The sequence below is a fragment of the Dipodomys merriami genome, unplaced genomic scaffold (assembly GCF_024711535.1).
Source record: "Dipodomys merriami isolate MVZ:Mamm:240054 unplaced genomic scaffold, mDipMer1.0.p SCAF_4, whole genome shotgun sequence".
Classification (NCBI taxonomy): domain Eukaryota; kingdom Metazoa; phylum Chordata; class Mammalia; order Rodentia; family Heteromyidae; genus Dipodomys; species Dipodomys merriami.
Window position 1 is genome coordinate 91,718,725 of NW_027205603.1, and position 13,751 is coordinate 91,732,475.

The 13,751-nt window shown below is 44.6% G+C and overlaps 1 protein-coding gene across 3 annotated transcripts in view; it reads right to left on the reverse strand.

Annotated features, from left to right (window-relative positions):
- Positions 1 to 13,751, reverse strand: part of Fam135b (family with sequence similarity 135 member B) — a 247,518-nt gene that overhangs the window by 136,835 nt on the left and 96,932 nt on the right. The gene's annotated exons all lie outside the window — the stretch shown is intronic.

Sequence of the window (13,751 nt, forward strand, 5' to 3'; positions counted from 1 at the left end):
TCTGTGAGCCACGCTCCCCTCAGCTTCTCTCCTTGCTCTCTGTCCTGCTCCATCTGTCTCTAAATGCTGAAGTCTAAACATTTATTTCAGTTAGGATTGGTAGAGATAGGGGAAAATCCTATCTTGGCACCTCTTCCTATTCCCCATCTTTCACTGCTCAATCTGCTTTTGTGTTTTTCAGCTACAAATGAAACATGTGAGTTCCGTTTTCACTTGTGCTCCTTTTCATTCACACATATTAATTGTACAAAGGAGTTTCATTTGGGTATTTCTATATATGCGCATAATATATTTTGAGCAAATTCAACACTTTCTGTTGTTACCTTTGCCTACCTTTTAAACAATTTCAAAGGGTCTCATTATTCTGTTTTCATGAATGGAAAGCTGTTTGTTAAGATTCTTTTGCTAATCATGGAGAGAAATGCATGCATAGTGCGATTTAGGCTCTCCACAAATTTAAACCTAACATTTTAGAAACTCTAAGCCTTGGGTAGAGTGCAGTAAGAAACCTTTGGGTCACACCACTCAGTAAGTCCTCTTCCTTAGCCCTCCCATCAGACCTAAGTTCATCCAATGAACAAAATAGTCCCTGTATATGAGTGACAGGTAGGCTATAGGCAGGCATTGCCTTCCTTCTCTATCCTAGTCTGCTCTCCACACTGAAGTCAAAGATTACCCTTACCCAGATAGGAGTTAATCAACCCTCTGCTTAAAATATTTAGTCAGATTTCTGTCACTACGACCAAACAGCTGAGAAAATTAACTTAGGAGGGAAAAGATCAATTCAGCTCTACATTCTGGATGTTCAAGTCCAAGTTGAGGCCGACCCATTGCTCTGTGTCTCAAGTGTGTATCTGATAGCAACAGTGGGAAGTCTTTGGCACAGAAAATTACTCACACCAGAAACCAGGCAGCAAAAGGGAGGAAAGCCAGACCAGGCTGAGGTCCCCAAACCCAGTTTGTGGCCACAGCCTAATAAGGTAAGGTGGAAGGTGGTTCACCTTCCACCACACACAGCCTCTCCCAACAGTATCACCCTGAGGACTAAGGTTTTAACACAACCACATTGTTGAAACCACAGTGTGCTCCGTCTCACCTTCCCATAGCAGCCCTGGAAGAGGAAGTGTTGTGCCTTTGCCCCCCTCCAGGGGGCAGTGTCACTCTGGCCGGGTGTGGAAAGGAGGCTGACCACGCCCACTGGTACCTCATTGTCTCCCACGATCATGGGCTCAACGCCAATCATCCCCAGGCCATGACGAGATTCTCCTCTACAGCCCAGATTCACTGTCCCGTTTGCAATTCAAGCCTCTGGCTCTACATGCTCGCCATACACCATACAAACAGATCCTTCTAGTGGAGGTCGGCCTTGACCATGTGACACCAAATTCTGGATAGCTTCTAGGCTGGGTACCCATGGCACCTGTCTAAAATCCCAGCTATTCAGGAGGCTGAGATCTGAGAATCAAGGATAGAAGCAAGCTGGAGCAGGAAAATTCATGAGACTTTTCTTTCCAATTAAACACCAATGTGGGGGGGGGGGGGGACCAGAATTAGAGCTATGGCTCAAGTGGTAGAGTGACAGCCTTGAGCACAAAAGCTCAGGGCCAGCACCCAGGCCCAGAGTTCAAGACCCAAGACTGGCACCAAAAAAGATACTCTGAGGCTTTCACAGATTTCCATCCCCTCCAACATCTGACCTCATGACATCCGATGCTTCTTCCGTGCCTCAGCTCTTAGATCCCGTGATCTAAGATCATCCTGCTTTGCCTCATACCACCGCAAAACACATCGCTCAAACTCTTTTGTAAAGATCTGTCCCTTTCAAATGTATTTAAATCCTGTTGACTTTTGCTTTTTGGTTCATAAAATAAAAGGCTGACAAAGCTGATGTTAAGAGCCATGTGGGTGTAAATTTGAACCCCGACTCTGTTACGCCGGGGTAGGCTTTTATATTCATCTGCAAGATAAACCAACAATACCACCCTCATGGTGTATCAGTACCATTGGGTGGATGGTGATGTTAAGGTCCAGCACGTGATTGGAACCATAGTCAGAAACCACTGTCAGGGGTTTCAAACGTGCCATGAGCTGAAGAATCGCAGCCCAGATCCCAGCGGGCCCCAGCGTCAGCTGCTCTACTCTACTCTGGAGGCTTGGACTCCCATCAGCTCCTGCTGGGCTGGTCCCTCCTCCCCTCAGCTTTATCCACTCACTCATCTCCTCCTTCCTCCTCAGCACAGGGTAAAAGCACCAGGTCTTCCAACCCCACTGCCTCAACACCCCTTTGCCCAGCAGAACTCTCCGAACTGACGTGAGACACACACAACCCCACGCCTTTCCATGAACTGTTTCTCAGCCCTCTGTTATCCACAAGACACAGTCCTAGCTCGGGGGCTGGCCGCAGACGCCATTGACGAGCAGCCTCCTGGCATGCATTCCTCCTGCTTGATCAAAATGCCACCTTTATGCCAAGCCCCTGAGCCCTGTGGCATTGCTCGGCAGACGCCAGGCCCTTTTTAATTTCCACGTGATTGCAGGTACTTTTGTCAAAGCCTGAGGGTACCTGACCCCTTATCTGACAGGTGACACCCCCTTCTTCAGGAAGCCTGCCTGAGCCCCCCCTCCCCCACGCAGGGGCTGGCTGTTGCCTACGCTTGGACTTCCATTTCTATCATCATTCCCATGAGTCTCTCTCTCTGCCCACTGTGGAATGAACATCTTGCATTCACAGCCATGTCTTGCTCATGATTAGGGCCAGAATCCCCAGGACACAGCTCACAAGAGAACAGAAAACGTGATTTCTCCCACCAGAGTTGGGATTTGTCCTGTTTTGTACTGATAAGGAGCACCCTCTCTCCTGAGGAATCACCCGTAGTGAGTGCAAAGCATCTGCTTAGAATGCAGGGTGGAGCCGGTACCCAGAGCCTGGCCCGTCAGCAGACTTGCCCTTCCTGGCACTTCACCTAATCAAGATGCTCACCTCAGAGTTCCAGTTACCACAGGACAGAAGGCCTTGTTGGGCTGGGCCATCTTGGTTAGTAATTCAGGCCTGCACCATAGGCTGGGTGCTTTATAAATATGACCTCATCAACAGGTAATAAAGAGCCTTCAGAACTAAGGAACGACATGAGAGCAGAGAAGTTCAGCATCTTGCCCATGGGGAACACAGTAGCAACAGTAGCAGCAGCAGCAGCAACAACAGTAGTAGCAGCAGTAGTAGTAGTAACAGAGATAGAGCCAAGGCTGGCGACTCCTAACAATTTTTATTTTCCCACACCACTACCTTCATGGCTGTACTGTAAGCGCTCACTGTCCTTAGGAGACCTTCAGAGTGGAATCCCAAAAGGACCACACTACCTAGGGGTGTTCTGTTCTGCCTTTGATTCCACCAGGGAGAGATGAGGCCCTGTGGTAGCTCTGTGCTCTCCACAGGGCGGCACCGGCCCTCCTGGAGAAGGCTTTTCCTCACAGGTCTGCTGCACATGTCCTCCTCCATCAGGGGTAGGAGGATCAAAGGCTCGAGGCAGCAGGCTCCGGAAGTCACAGAGAAGAAGGTAAATGAACTAAAAAGAGGACGGGGAACTTGTTACAACACACTTACATTGGCTAGGAAAATAATCCACATTGTCCCTGTACACAAGCATTTGGGGAAGGGAAGTGTGCTGCAGAGAAGAGTTAATGATAATAATGGCCTTTTATGGAGAGAGATCAACTTTCATTAAAATGCCAGCTTTACCTACAGGTTGACCTCTGCCCTGACTTCCCAGTGCCACTGTATTCACCAATTTGTCCTGCCAAGAGGGCCTTTCAATGCGGCTCTCAAATATTTATAATCCCCATTCCCTTTCAAGAGGGTGGAAAGGAATGAAAAGGATATCAACATATATTAATAAAGTAAGTTTAAGAAAGGATTGTTTCTGACAGAACCAGACAAGTCAATTAATTGATCTCTGGACAAGCAAAGATAATTGTATTTCTGAGTCTATTAAGGCACATCAGGGCTGGTTAGCTAATTTCACGGGGAGTTAGCTGTCACCGGGCATTAGCTAGTGAAGGGAAACAGCAGGCAGAAACACACAATGGTGTTTTCTTTTGGGAATCACTGGATATAGGGTCCCACCATTTCAGATCAGTACAGGAAAGGTCAGTAACTTTGCTCAAAACGTATTTCCATCTTAGTACTGATGTGTAAAAAAAAATCAGATCTGATGATACAGGTTATAGGTCCTTTCTTTGAGGCTTTTTGGTGGATAGGGACAGATTTTTTTTTCAATTCTTTTTCAGATCTTTGGACAGAAATCTTCACAGGCTGGAGGAGAGACAAGAAATGAATCTGATCATCAAACCATGAGCAATTTTATAAAGAAAAAGGAACTCGGATTTCTAGCCTATTCTGAAATAGAAAATCAAATATGAATTCATATTCAAGGATTACTGTCAGGTCCTGCCAGGTACTGGTAGCTTATGCTTGTAATCCTAAACTGAGATCTGAAGGGGCTGTGTTAGCTCAAGTCCAGCTCAGAAAGGAAAATCTGTACACTCTCAACACTAATTAACCAGTCAAAAACCAGAAGTAGAGCTGTGGTTTAAGTGGTAGAGATCCAGCCTTGAATGAAAAAGATAAGCAACAGGGGCTGGGAAGGTGGTTCAGTGGTAGAGCGCTTGCCTTGCATGCATGAGGCCCTGGATTCGATTCCTCAGCACCACATAAGCAGAAAAGAAGTGGCGTTATGGCTTATGTGGTAGAGCACTAGCATTTAAGCTGAGGCACAGGGCATAGCCCAGAGTTCAGGCCCCACAATTGACAAAAAAGAAAGATAAGCAACAGCACCCAACAGCACCCAGGCCCTGAGTTCAAGACCCAGTACTGGCATGAAAACACTGGCACATATGCACATGAACACACACACACACACACACACACACACAATTGTGGTAATAATAATAATGTTAGCTCCATTTCAACAGTATTAAAAATGAAGCTTCCTGCTCTCTTAAATAGATATAAATGGGAAACGGGTTCTGATTATGGATGGATGATTGGCAGATATGCCTGGACAGGTTTGGGAATTAATCTTTCATCTAAAGACCATTTCTAAATGAGAAAATTATTGCACTGAATACGAAAAGAGATCTTCCCTCCTGTTTTCACTAACCCAGCATCCTCCTGCAAATAAGAGATTTCTGTAGCTTCTTACAGCCGAAGGTTGTGTTAATGGGCGTGCACATTCAATCACCTTTTGAGGTAGAGGAAAAATCAGGGACCCAAGGTGAAGAAGAAATTAGAACATCATTTTCTTTACAGTAAAGACATTTAAAAGGAAAGGCTGAGGCTACTTCATGTGTGAGATCTTCACTTCATGCAAATCCAATCATTTGCCTCCTGAGAATTACAGGAGACTTTCACAAGTGCTGTGGGCACTCTTCGTTTAGTTGTCTGGAACTCTCAGCCCTCCAGACAGCTCTAGCGAGCCGGATCAGGTTCACAACAACTACTACAAACAAGCCACTACCTCACAATGGGTGAGTGGATCAAGAAATAGAAGTGTGATAAGTATAGATGTATACACACATATAGATGCACCTATATGTATAAATATGCCTTCATCAAGAAGGATAATATTGGTGTCATTTGCAGGAAATGGATGTGCCTAGGAAATATCATATTAAGCAAAATAAGTCAAGTTCAGAGAGACAAAGAATGCATGTTTTCACTCGTATGTGGTAGTTAGTTCTACATTATAATTATATGAAAACAAATGCAGGCCATATGCATCTGTACATAAACAAACCGATTAACATATGGCACAGGCCAGAGAGAATTCCAATGGCATAACTCCTTTGAACAACAAACTTGCAGTTAAGCAAACTGAAATCCAGGAAGCTGGCACATGTGTGGGTTACGGGTGGGGAAATCAAGGGAGGACAGACACGGAAATTTGGCAGAAACAGAAGACCCAGTGCATATGTGTGAAAATAGAACCAGGCAATGTGAGGCGAGGGGTGGGTTTGGGAGAGATGGGGGAGACTGGTAGAAGGGGATGACCCTGCTCAAGATGCATGGTATTCCTAAACTGACATGTTGAAATACAACCCTTGTACAGCTACTTAAAGATGATGATGATGATGATGATGATGATGATGATGATGATGATGATGATGATAAGACATGCTTCCCTGAAGTTCAGATATAGGTCAAAGGAAAGAAAACTTGTATTTCTAAGAAGCTTCCAGGTGAGGGCAACTCTGATGGCCCATGGACCATACTTTGAAGACAGTTGATAAAAACAGCACATTCAAAATTAAGGATCAGCTGGACGCCGGTGGCTCACGCCTTGTAATCCTAGCTACTCAGGAAGCTGAGATCTGAGGATCATGGTTTGAAGCCAGCCCAGGCAGGAAAGTCCATGAGACTCTGATCTCCAATGAACCACCAGAAAACCAGAAGTGGTGCTGTGGCTCAAGTGGTAGAGCACTAGCCTTGAGTGAAAAAGCTCAGGGACAGCACCCAGGCCCTGAATTCAAGCCCCACACCCAACAACAACAATGGTATTAGGAATCATCTGCTATTGATATAATGTAATAAAGATCCATGTGGCATCCTCTGTCATTGAAGTAATTGCTAAAACAGCAACATGAAACTCAGGTCAAGCAAACAAAAGCTATTATTTCTCCCTCAGTAGGCATCAGGCATTGCTGGGCGCTGGCCACATAAGGTAAGTTCAGATCCTCACTCTTACGGAGAGTCTATTTGCCAAGCGTGGTGTTTCGTGCAATAATCCCAGGATGCAGGAGGTAAAGGACAGGTAAAGGCTGGAGGATTATGAGTTCTAGATCAACTATGTAGTGAAACTCTGTCTCAGAGAGAGAGAGGAATGAGAGAGAGAGAGAGAGAGAGAGAGAGAGAGAGAGAGAGAGAGAGAGAGAGAGAGAGAGAGAGAGAGAGAGAGCTTACTTTTACTGAAGAGAAGACAAATTATACACAGCATCCCTAGTCTTCCCTAGCATCCCTGTATAATAAAATCAGAATGTCCTAAATAAATCATGCCTTTTTCCTCCTCCTTCTCCCAGACCCCTTCCCTTCTTGTATAGTTCTGGAGTTAAAGCCAGTTAAGCACCCTACCACTGGACTGCTTCTCCAGCCCTTTAGTATTATGGTTCATTTTTTTCCTCATTGTTGTTTCTACTTTGTGCCTATACTGGGATTTGAACTCAAGACTTATATGCTGTCCTTTAGCTTTTTCACTCAAGGTTAATACTCTACCATTTGATCCACAGGTCCATTTCTGGCTTTTTGGTAGTTAATCGTGGATACGAGTCTCACTGACTTTTCCTATCCAAGCTGGCTTTGAGCTGTGATCTTCAGATCTCCCATAGGAGTTCAAGTGAGAGGGACCAGTACCTGGCTTGTAGTTGGTTTCTAAGATAGTGTCTTAACTAACTTTGCCTGGGTTTGGCCTTACGTTCAAGACATCCTGAATATCTGGAATTACAGGTATGCACCACAACACCCAGCTTCACCTTTGGTTTCATTCTTCACTCATTAATTCATAGTTGATGAATTAATCTTGGTGTCCCAGCTGAATTCTGCTTCCTGATACTCAGCATTTGCTTTTCTAGGTCCTCCACACGGCACACAGCTGTTCCCACCTTTCCTTCTATAATTATTTTCCACAGTCCCTTCTCTTATTCTGATAAAATTAGGTCAGTCACTCTGTGCATCTTCATAGTATCCCATGTCCCTCTTGGTAAGAGAGCCTATCAGACGTGGTGGTCATTTTCAGCATATGTATCTGTTATTCTTCATTAGTGGAGAGATGCTCCAATATCTATCTTAGTGATTGTGAGAACAATGCCATAGAAAATGACTAACTAGTGTCTATGGTCATGGATATGTGGGCAGTGACTGAACACAGCATCTTCTTAAAGATGACCTTTAGGAATATGGAACAGGCAAAAATTTATGAAATCTGGGCTGAATGCAGTAGGTAAATGCCTATCTACAAAAATGGTTTCGAGGATAATTTATTAGAGTTGGAGCTTGCATATAGAATTTTCAAGGCAGATACTACATAAAGAGGGTCAACAACAGTGTGAGCAGTGACAATAAGATGAACCAGCTTAATGTCAAAGGTTTGGGGCCCTGAGTAAAGGAGCAAGAACAAGAGGAACACAGAGGGATTTCAGAAGCAAAATGATCACACTCACCCTCTGAGTGGGAAGAGCATACTAGCAACCATGACAATGTAGACATTATCAACTGGTACCATGCTGGTCTGTGCGTGTGTTCATTCAAGGGTCATGAATCCCTTCAGCCCCTACCCTTGCTAGCCATGTAAAGCCAGTGAAATTATTTGGTACCTGACAGGACAGACACAGATACTCCTGTGCATCTCATATACTTCTCATTGGCTGCCTGTATTGATAATTGTGTATGACCTATAAATAATGGTATAAATACTCAAATAGCTCTTGGCTCTTATTCAGATGGTTTCCCTGGGGTCTTTTTCATTATCATTTTATAGATCATAAATAATTGGCTCCATGTGTTTTGAAGGGCTGCTCTCAGGTGCCTTGGGTTTCAAATTCAAGTCTCACAGTCAGGGTCAGCAGACTTCTCTCCCCTGCTGTTTTGTTAGCCTGACTCTGGCTGTGATCCTGGGAGTGACATCTCATGATGTTTGCTGACTGCTCTGAGGACAGATTTGCCTTTGGGAATTAGCCTCCGTCAACATAGACTTGGGGTGAATGCAAGCTGGCTGTTTGCTCCAAGCAAACATTACCAAAAGGCAGTATGCATGCTGGAACTGGGGGGAAAATCCAAAAATATATAAATGTGCAAGAAGCCAGTAACTTCTTGAACTGTGGGACTTCTTGGGCATTATTCTAAGTCTGTATCCAGGTGTATCCAATTTAATATCCTACAAAAACGCAAGAGATGTCTCGTTTCTCAGCAGACCAAGGAACAGTAGCCTGTAACACAAGATGGAACCACAGCGGACACTTCTCATCAGCTGGATAAACTAGGTGGGGTGGGAGGGTCACAGGCAGACTTGGTCTGAAGAACGCTGTTCTCCCCCTCTCTTGTGAGTCCCAGCTGAATTGTTACTATCTCCTAGAGGGGGGATCTGAAATGTCCCTTAAAGTCTGATGAGTCTTTGGAGGGGCAAGGGTAGACTGTCCCCAACCAGTCCACATGCCGGTTTAATGCCCAATTTGGGGCTATGAAGAAGTCATAGGAACTTTAAGATGTAGAGTCTAGTAGTGAGAATGAATGACCCAATTCTTTAGAAGGATATTTGGGTTAAGACCTAAGCACTGATAAATACTGCTAAGAACGTTCATGAGAGGCCTCTATTTGAGCAACCTGTCCATGTTTTCTTCTTGTTTAAGTTAGGTTGGGGGGAGGGGATGTGGTATGACTTATTGGCGATTGTCAGACCCTTCTCTGGTGCCCGGCTGCCCTCGGTAGAAAGTTGTCAGGCAAGAAGACGTGCTGCCAAGATGGAAGCCAGGCTGCTCTGAACACTGCCAGAATGCCTCAGACGAAGTACACTTCCACTGCAAGACCGTCTGCAAGGCAGCTGCAGCTCCTGCTCAAACAACTTGCGCCAGCCTCGGCCGTCACAACCCTGGGCGGACCTTGGCAGACCCTTCTCACCCGCAGCTCTTCGCCCTCACAGATGAGAGGGTCCAGAGCAAGAGCTTCCCAAGTAACTCAGCACAAGGCTTCTGATTGGTCTTCCTCTTCCTTATATAAGGATTGGTACAACGAGAAGCTGTGTGTGGTCGGTGTAAATTGTCATCTTACTTTTGCATGCCATGCCTCCTGGGCCTGGCTCCATGGCTGTTTAGCTCACAGCCAGGAAACGCCCTCCGATGCTGCCAGGTGGTGCTGCAATATTAGGCTCAATGAAGGGCCTCTGGTAGCCAGGTGCCACTGGCTCACGCTTGTCATCCTCAGGAGATTGAAATCTGAGGATTGCAGTTCAAAGTCAGCCCAGGCAGGAAGTCCATGAGACTCTTCAACTAATCACAGAAAAAGCTCCAAAGTGGAGCTGTGCCTCAAGTGGTAAAGCAATAGAGCTCAGAGGACAGTGGCCAGGCCCAGAGTTCAAGTCCCAGAATTGGCAATAAATAAACTGAATAAATAAATAAAAGATCTCTGGTGTGTGGTCATTTTCCCTTGACTCTCAGGGATGTCACCCTCGGCACAACACGCTGAGCTGGTAACAGCCACGGCATCGGCAAGAAGGTGACTGGAGAGAACTAGGGAGGGAATGCAAAAAACTACAAAGGACACAAGACACATGGAGAGGATGGAAGATAGCAGAGGAGTCCTCCGAGGAGAGAGGGCTGTGAAGAGCTGAAGTCAATGAGGACGGCAAGGCCAGTCACAGCAAAGCTCACCAGAGATGCAGAGGTGAAGGACTAAGGGGCCGGACCCTGGAGGCCAAAGAGCTTCTGAGACTTGGGCATCCCATCAGCTGCCAGTGATGGTCTCAGCCACTGGGGGCTGCAAAGGCCCAAGGATCACACTGACCACGGAGGGCTGGCAATCAAGGCCAGAGAGGCACAACAATAACCCTCTAACCTGAGCTCCTAGAGGTATAAATCTCAGGTTTCTAGAGCTATACGCTTCTAGTTCTCAGTGCTCGGAGGAATACACCTCTGAGTGTGTCAGGCTAGCTCATAAATCTGTAGCCATCCGAGGCCCAGGACGGCTCCTCATCTACTCAAAACTCCTATCTGAGCAGAGCCAGAGGACCCATGGCAGCCGATGGCACCAACGTGGAGGCTTGGGGTCATGGCAGGTATTACTTTCCAAGGAACTGTGGGACCCGGGTCTCTTCTTCCTCCTCCTATTTCTCTTCAAAATGATGTGAGAAGTCATTTGGCTCCTCCACATATTTCTTTTGTTATTGTGCCAATACCAAGGATTGAACTCAGGGACTCACAGTCTCACTCAACTTTTTCATCCACCGCTTCAGCCCTGCCTCCAAGCCTAGTATTTTGCTGGTTAATTGGAGATAGAGTGTCTCAGACTTTTTTTTTTTGTTTGCCTGGGATAGCTCTGAACATGATCCTCCAGATGTCAGCCTTCTTGAGTACTACAGGCGTAGACTACAGGCGTGAGTCACGAGTGGCTTGTTTCTACCATATATGTCTGCTCTTAAGCGCTGCCCTGTCACAGCCACCGGGAACTGAAACTATGGGCCAGGGTAAATATCTGCTCTTCATACATTTGTTATCTCAAGTATAAGACATATAACTCACAATCCCAACAATCCTATATAAATGTACATTTAATCATCCATCCTCTTACCCCAAAAGCAAACCAGCTCTTCCCAAACCTTCAGTTTTTCTATTCATTCACTTTCTGCCACAAGCTACCCCAGGGCCTCATCTTGCCCACCAGGCTTGGATTGCAGCCATCCCTTCTCCATGGAACACTTGCTGGGTAAAATAATTACGCTTCACTCTAAGCATAGCTCCTGTGGGATTCATAGTGGAAAAAAAAATCTTTGGCTCTTGACCCTAAGGGATCGTGCTGTCGGAGACTCCCCTGGAAAAAGCTGAGTTCTGGTTGGCATCATTCCCAGCCTATCCATAGTTCCCTGAAGGTAGGATAGAGAAAGTTGGTAGCTATTAACTTCAAGGTTTTATAGCTGATCAGATCTTATGGACTCTAAAACTCTCTCCATCCCCTGAGAGGCATGATACCTCCATGTGTTCCTCGGGCTCTTCCATTGAAGTAACTGCCACAGACCCCGCTTCATGCATTTTAAATCATAATATTATGTCCTCAGCCACAGCCGAAGGATTTATCTCAATAAACACACTCCCGGGGAACATGAGATGTGGTAATTAAGAGACAGAAGCTCGCCAGAGTATTTATGATGCAGTGGATAAGTTGTGTTGAACATTTTATAATTTGCATGCTTATTAGTAAAAAATATGTTTGAGCCTATGACCCTGATATTTGCATATTTAGTTATAAAGCATGTGTATGTACCATTACACAACTTATAGCATGCATTAGGAATACAGGAAAAGATCTTTTAGGAGATAAGGATGCAATAACCTATGGTATAAAATAGATACCATATGCATTAATACCTTACCTTTTTCTTATTAAAAATATAATATCACAAGTTCTAGTTCTAGACTTACTCAACATTAAATTTGACAGTGGGTGTGGATAACAAACATCTATCAAAAACCATGCAAATAAAGTATTAAAGTATGAGTCATGATTTTCACTCTCATTTTCAACCCCTTACACTTCACAAGGCTCTCTTTATATTTTAGATGTGCCATTTTTTTAAGCTTTGCTCTTGGTGATTATTTCATATAAGACTGTCAATATCTCAAAGCCTGAGCTACAGCTTAGATGAGATGCATGATGAACAGCGATTACAAGTCAGTATATCAAAGAGGTTTGAAAGAAACCCAAATCTCTCATCCTACTGATTGTTGGATCTGATTATCTTGTCATTTTTAATCATAATGTGTATTATCAACACATGTGGCAAGTAGGGAGTCATTCTGGCATTTCCTGGGGTTTGTTAGCTTTCCATTATTAATATTATCTGCACTTCATGATTCTGTGAGAGTACCCTAAGGACTGTGAAATTTAACCTAGAAAACAATTCATATCGGTGCCCCGCTGGCCAGTCATATGCTGGTATCTTGCCAGGTGGAGGTGATGTCACCCTATTCATGGTGTGACACCTGAGACGCTGAGCAGAACTCACAACTGTTTGTCCTTTGGACAAAGGAAAGTTTTCTGGGCCAATCTATGGTCTAATTGCTTATAAAGCTTGATTTCTTTGTTATTTCTGGCTAAAAAAAATTGTAAGTCAAAGTTGTGCTCTTTTCTTCCCAAATTCTGTTGGTGCTCATGTATGTATGGAAGCCCATTTGAAGACCAACCTTCAGTGATGGAAAATAATTCAAGACCTGGAACTAAAAATAGACTTGGTGCAGCCTGCCTCTCCACTAGGCTGTTGTAGTCTGTGGACTCTCCTACCACCTTGGAGCTGCCTGTTGGAAATGGAGACTGTATTGCCTATCTCTTCACATGGGGATAACGGATAGGAATGTCTCTAATGCCAGAATAACGCGTGATGTAATGAACACTGATTTCCTTTTCTCACTAATGCGCAACATGAAGAACACAGAAGAGAAAAAGAGAGCCTAGAATCCAAACAGAGCCTAGATGTCCAAGGCTTGGCCTCAGCCCAAGACTTTCCACAAATGACAAGACATGGGATCAATCTATGGATGAAGAAAATAACACCCGCCCCACACACACACATGAGAAGTCAGTCCATCAAGAAGACTCACTGAGAAGGTGCATATAAAGATGCCAAATTCAGAGTATATCTTCAAGACAGTGGAAACAACTAGGTTTATGTTTCCCCCATACATTGCCGTATTTCATTTTATTCAACCAAATGCCCATCGCTGGAAGAACAATGCAAGAAATGGTAAACAAACTTCAGGAAAACATTCTATTATAACTTTCTGCCATATGTGGTTGAAAGGTTACTATATCTTTCTTTCTACACATTTACTATTTGCATAAGTTTTTTTTAAAGCTCTACTTTGAAAATACCATTTGGGTTTTCCAAATATGTAGGCATATGTTTTACAGCATAGATAGCCCCCAAAAAGGAACACCTTTTGATTCAGGCTACACAGGTGAACATCCCTCTCTGTGAATTTATTTCCCTTTAAAATTGCCA